The sequence below is a fragment of the Petaurus breviceps genome, unplaced genomic scaffold, assembly GCF_028583685.1.
Source record: "Petaurus breviceps papuanus isolate PSGF00001 unplaced genomic scaffold, PetGlider_PUasm1.0 90760, whole genome shotgun sequence".
In the NCBI taxonomy this organism is placed as follows: Eukaryota; Metazoa; Chordata; class Mammalia; order Diprotodontia; family Petauridae; genus Petaurus; species Petaurus breviceps.
In genome coordinates this window covers 13,026,266-13,032,265 of record NW_027187338.1, presented here as the reverse complement: position 1 = coordinate 13,032,265, position 6,000 = coordinate 13,026,266, and the positions used below count along the sequence as shown (strand labels likewise).

At 37.5% G+C, this 6,000-nt stretch overlaps 1 long non-coding RNA gene across 1 annotated transcript in view; it reads right to left on the bottom strand.

The window, feature by feature from the left end:
• Positions 1-5,640: 5,640 nt before the first annotated feature.
• The window catches only part of LOC138146165 (uncharacterized), a 39,683-nt gene continuing 39,323 nt past the window's right edge, over positions 5,641-6,000 (bottom strand). The window contains exon 3 of the long non-coding RNA XR_011164411.1: positions 5,641-5,888. This is a non-coding gene — a long non-coding RNA (uncharacterized lncRNA). The remainder of the gene's footprint in view (positions 5,889-6,000) is intronic.

Genomic DNA, 6,000 nt, shown 5'->3' with positions numbered 1-6,000 from the left:
TAGATTTTTTTTTGTACCCATGCTGTTGATTGCTAAATGTAATAGTCTGATCACAACGCTGAATAAATGTGTCTTTAAAAAAAAAGAATAAACTAGCCTTTCATCTTGACACTATTATTGGTAGCAGCTACCCCAAGGCTATATTGAGTATGGTGCTGTGAAAACAGAAAATTCCCACCTGTTTAACTCTAAAATGATACCCTGTGAATAATGTGGAACTTTAACACATAAATGTCTGTTAAATATGACTAATGCCTAAAATCAAACAGCTCAAAGGAAGTTTTCCCTTGTTATTGACTTCAGGTTAGTCTGCACACTTAGGAGTCAGACTCCTTCTCAACCTCAATCCTAAATCATCTGAGTTAAATTCTAAATTAATTCTCCCAAATGGGATAATCAGGACTTGAGGATTTTTGTCACAGGTGCAATAATGTTCCTTACCCCAATACTATGAATCTTTACTTAAGAATAAACTGTCAGGGACGGCCAGGTGGCTCAGCGAGTAAGAGCATTGGCTCCAGTGTCGGGATGATTTGTGGAACGAATCCGGGCTCAGACATTTAGCACCCACCCAGAAACACCTGAGCAAGTTACTTAACCCCAATTGCTTAGGGGCGGCCAGGTGGCTCAGCAAGTAAGAGCACTGGCTCCAGTGTCAGGATGACCTGGGGTTCAAATCTGGGCTCAGATACTTAGCACCACACCCAGAAATAACTGGCCGTGTAACTTTGAGCAAGTTACTTAGCTTTAAAAAAAAAAAAAAGAATAAACTATCCACCCATCTTGGCCCTATGATTGGTAGCAGCCCCCCTCTTCCCCAAGACTGTCTTGATCATGGTGCTGGAATAGCAGTCTTGATAGAAGGGGCTACCAAATAGAATACTGTGGACCTCCAGAAGGAATTCCCTGTTAGGGCCCCTTGGACTTTATTTAGACTCATAAGCCAAGGACCAGTCTGGACTAGACTCCTAAAGGCAACTGTAACTATTTGGCCAGTTTGAGTCACAGTGGAAAGCAAGGGCCAAGGGACTCAACAGAACCACATGAGTCTTTGGACTGGGACCTCAGAGGAAGGATTAGAATAGAAAAGGGAGAATTTCCTTCTCTCATCTAAAAGAAACCCTGTGTCATCAGACCAATCTCTCCTGTAGGTAGGAAAATCCCTGTGGCACCTTACATAGAGAAGGAAACTGATAGCAAAGCCTTGAAATGGTTTCCTTAAAATTATGTGCACTAACTTTTGACAAAATTTTCAAATAAGAAAATAAATCCTCAAAGGAGGAAGTAAGGTTTAAAGCAAAATTTATACCAGTAATTTCCTCTTTTTGGTTGGATTCTAAAGATATTATAGTTTAAGAGGAAATTTTTATTAAATTCTAAAGTATTATAGCTGTCAACTCTGAAAAATAAATTATCAAAGAGCCACAGAGGTTATAGTAAAAAGCTTTTACACCGTCAACTCTGAAAAATAAAATGAAATACCAAAGAGCTCACAGAAGTTATAGGCAAAAAGCCTTCTTTATTCCACTGAGGGAAACTAGACACAAGTGCCAGGGCCTGGTCTAGGACTGAAGATACCCAAGGTGGCAAGATTAAGCCTAGGTACACATAGTCGTGGCAAGACAAAGAATCAAGAAATAAGGCTTCATGGTAGCAGTGAAGAGTAACAGCAACAATGTGGCAAGTTTGCCTAGTGATGAAAAGTCTGTTCATAGCAAAGTTTCATGACTGGTATGTGGTTCCAGCAGGTGCTTGCTAAAGCTCAGGTACCGCCTGGGGCTGGTTTGAACCAGGTCTGTGTGATTTAGCTGCAACAGAGTTCATCCAGAGGGTGTACACAAAAGACTGTTGTTATTCCAAGTTCAGGGCACAGCTTGCTTGCTGGACCTTAGCCCTGGAAAAAAGGTGTCTCCTAATAATAAGAAAAGAGACGAGTGAAAAGAGAGGAATAATCTTGGCAAAAGGATCCTGACATAGCTTAGGATCAGTTTTTCACATTCTGGGAAAGGGGGATTTTTGTATTCCCGAAGAGTTCCAATGGGAGCGTCCCAGAGGAACTGGAGGCTTCTTAGAAGATTGGGGGGGGGGGATTTTACCCATGAAACAATGGGGTCTGGCAATAGTATTCCCAGGGGAACTCCTTTGGAAGGCTACTTATATTCTGGAACCATGGAAAATTCCCAGTACAACCAGGAATGACAATACAGTACACTATTAAACTGCATTCAATTAGGTCTAAAACTTCAAGAGATTCAGCTGATAAATCATTCTGGCCTAAATTTGACACTCTTGATTATTGTACATTAATGAAATCAATTAGTTGTTGAATAACCTCACCTCTGTTAAATGATTTATTGTTTCAGGACTTAGATAAATTCAGAAGACTATGACTAAAATCAGAGTTTTTAAATTGTGTAAAGATTGATCTAAAAAATATTTTAAAATTCAGATAGGTCCCTGATCTGATCAGGGTCTTTTAATTATTGAAGACTTTGAGATTACAGTCAGAAAAATTGTACTAAGCAAGGAAAAAATATTGCTGGTAAATACATCTATGTGTACATCTTATTGCATTATCTGCATTTTGTGGTAAATCCAGCTAACTTTTTTACTACTTAGTCAAAGGGGGGGAAAATGTATTTTTCTGAGAAACTTTCACTCTTTGAAAAGGAAAGTCTCTCTCTCTTTCTCTGCCTATCTAACTTTGGCCAAACTAGAATGGTATAAAATGGAAAGAAATCTTTGTTCCCAGTCTGTAGAAATTCATGGCATTGTAAAGTAATTAAGGACTAAATATTTAATAGGCAGCTAAATTTTGATTTGAATGTTTTTAAATGCTGAAATATTTGAGTGAGTTTCAATGTACAACTCCATTAGAATATATTTTAAGGAAAAAAATTAATAAAACTCTGTGAAAGTTATATGGAAATAGCATTTAGTCCTTTTATCACTCTTTACCCAGATATTGACAGTTTTTTTTATAGTGCAAGGAAAGAAGGTGATTTTACTGACTAGAGAAAACAGTTTGTAGCTTAAATGTATCTGATACTTAAGAATTGCCTACTATTTCTCAACCATGAAAAGAGAGAAGCTTGTCTATATCAGGAAGCAATTCAAAAGTAAGTAAAATTTAATTTAGAATAATGTTTGTTTTGGCATTGTATTGGCTTCTAGTCTGCCTAAGCAATTAATACTGTGAATGACAACTTTGCTGCCAAACAAAGTCAAGTAAAGAAATTCAAATGAATCATGCATTTGTAAGTCTTTAACAATTCAAAAAAAAGGTGACAGTTCTGCAAATTAATTGATGTTGTATAATAATGTATCAGCAATGCCATATTCACAATGCCTATGGAAATTACAGATATGCTGATATAATTATCCATCACAAAATATATCATGCTTGCCATATGGAGGAATAAGCTAGAAAATTTATTAAAATACCAAAAGACTGAGTCCCAAAACCAGAAAGTGAAAGCCATCAGAGTAGTTATGAAATTGGCACAGGTAGATAAAGTAGAAAGCACCCACATTCTCAAGCCTTTAAAACAGAAAAGGCTACCTCAGGCAAAGGTCCTCCTCTCCCCACTCACAGCAACCACCCAGCGTCCAGGAAGCATGCTCCCAGCAGCTCCGGCCCCTGGCAGTCCTCAGCAGGAGTCCTTAGCAGAAATTCTGGCTGACTCAAAAAGGGCTTCGCGCTGCCGCCTCCGCTGCCTCTGCTGCTGCCGCCGCCGTCGCCACCACTGCTAGCCACCACAGGAACTCAAGTTTGGCTTCCACTTCCTCTTGCTCCACCCCTTCCTGCTACGTCAGCAAGTCCAATGGGGCATGGAAGATCTTTAAATCCCATAACCCTTACATTTGGCCCCAAGATCTTTCATGTCCCTTACTTGGCAAAAATACAGTAGGAATAAATGGTGTCAACAAAATTTCACAACAATATAACAAAAATAGCACACAATAAACACAGAAAACCATATTTTAGGGTGGGGCTTGAGCACAAGCTCCCCATCATTCCCCCCACCCCGAACAAATGGGGCCCCAAAATCTTGTGGTAAGGGGTGAAGGTCTCTTCTTCCATGGCTACTTGCTGCTGAAATCGGATGTAGAGCTGTCCCTGTCCTAAGGGGTCCCATTGAGAGGTCAGTTCTTAATATGCTTGATGCCAGGTCCAAGGGTGACACATCACAGTTGCAGACAGGGGGTGACATCCAGCTTAAGCTATCAGGGATCTACAGGTGGATGGTACCAAGCCTGCGGAAACAAATCTAGCAAACAAGGTGAACAGACAAAAAATCAAGGAGAAGCAAAGAGACAATAACCAGACTATTGTAGCCTCACTCACAGTAGAATAAATGAGTTAAGGGTACTAAAAACTTGTGTTAAATTGTAAAGGAAAAATTTGGGAAAATGAAGATTAATTCTATAGATAGTCTAGGATATGATTGGGGAATAAAGACTAGAGAAATTAAGCAAGTAGAAGCAAGTGAGAGAAGTATTGGATCAGAATATAGAAAGAAAAAAGAAAGATGCCATTTTGAAGGGTTTTAATCAAAGTTCACTGGAAGGGCTTTAAAGAAAGGAAGAGAAAAAGTTTAAGTAAATAGGGATGAGAAGAGAAGGGGGTAGAAAACAGAAGTTGAAGTCTGTTTGCACTGTGTGAATGGAAAGTTTGGGAATTTTGAAGACAGGTCTGAGGAAGGTTTTTATCTCATTGAGATAAGGATATGAGAAACTTTATTTAGCTAATCTTTCCAGTTTAGGATGGGGAAAGCAAACAAGTGACATTCCCTGAAATCAGGGTGGGGAAAAGGTGTCCCACTCCCTCCAAGTGTCTACATTTAATCAAAGGAACATGGAAATAATAACTGATTGACCAGTCAGATAAGACATAGGAGTTGCTTGAGATGTATAATTGTGAGAAAACTCCTTGCATCAATCTTCAGATCTTACTGGGTCTCTGGTCAGCATACCTTAAGTCCTTAGTTAAAGGTTTCTAAGCAACAGATAGAAGTGGTCCAGCTTCTCAGACACATTGGACTAGGTTCAAACAATGCAATAAAATTTTATCACAGTTCCCATAATTGAATAAAGTTTTCTCACAAGACAGAAAGTTGACTAGATACCTAATTGAATGGAAAGGAAATTGAGCTAGATCCAGAATTGAGTCACAAGATGGAATAAATTCACTTAATTCCCATAATTTCCTCAATCTTACTACTCAACTGCCCTATGATGTAAACCAGCAAATTATTATACTGAATCATTTAGGAAATGCAAATAACTAAAGAAAAATAAAATATTAAACAGTTTAAAGTACTATAGAAGGCAAAGCTTTAAAACTCTTTAAATTAAACTTTAAAAACCAGAAAAGGCCTGGTATGTGGTAAGTACTGTATAAATTGTTGTTTATTATAATTATAAAATGTGACTACTGTAAAATGTCAAAGGTAGTAAGATAAATTCTTTTCTAAATAAGATAATTTGGAGATACATTTGACTGAATTAATGTCACCTGATTGATAATGAGTTTTAAATACATGACATTGTAAATGTTCTTATTGTATTTCTAAAATATTATATTATGAAATTTGAGAAACAATTGTATCACAAATGCCATTAAACAGATAATTTCCCTTTTTATTTGGAATTAGAAGAATATGACAAAAATGCTCAAAACTTTAAAAAGTTTAATGGGGTGTATTTTGTTTTAAATTAGAAAATGATGATGATGATGATGAAGATTGAATGTTGGGAGAAAAGACTAGCAAATCCTTCTGAGATCCTTGTCTGTGAGGTTCCTTGCTGGGTCATAAGATCTTCCCAGCCTTGCTGATCATGTATTGTAAAACTGATACTGGAATTTGAGGAACTGGGACCTCTTCCTGCCGAATTGGAAAAATTTACACATTAACTTTAAATAGAAAGTGAGTTTCTTCTAAAAATCATTTGGAAATCATAAAATTGTATCTGTTAATAATTAGGGTGTACTGAAGT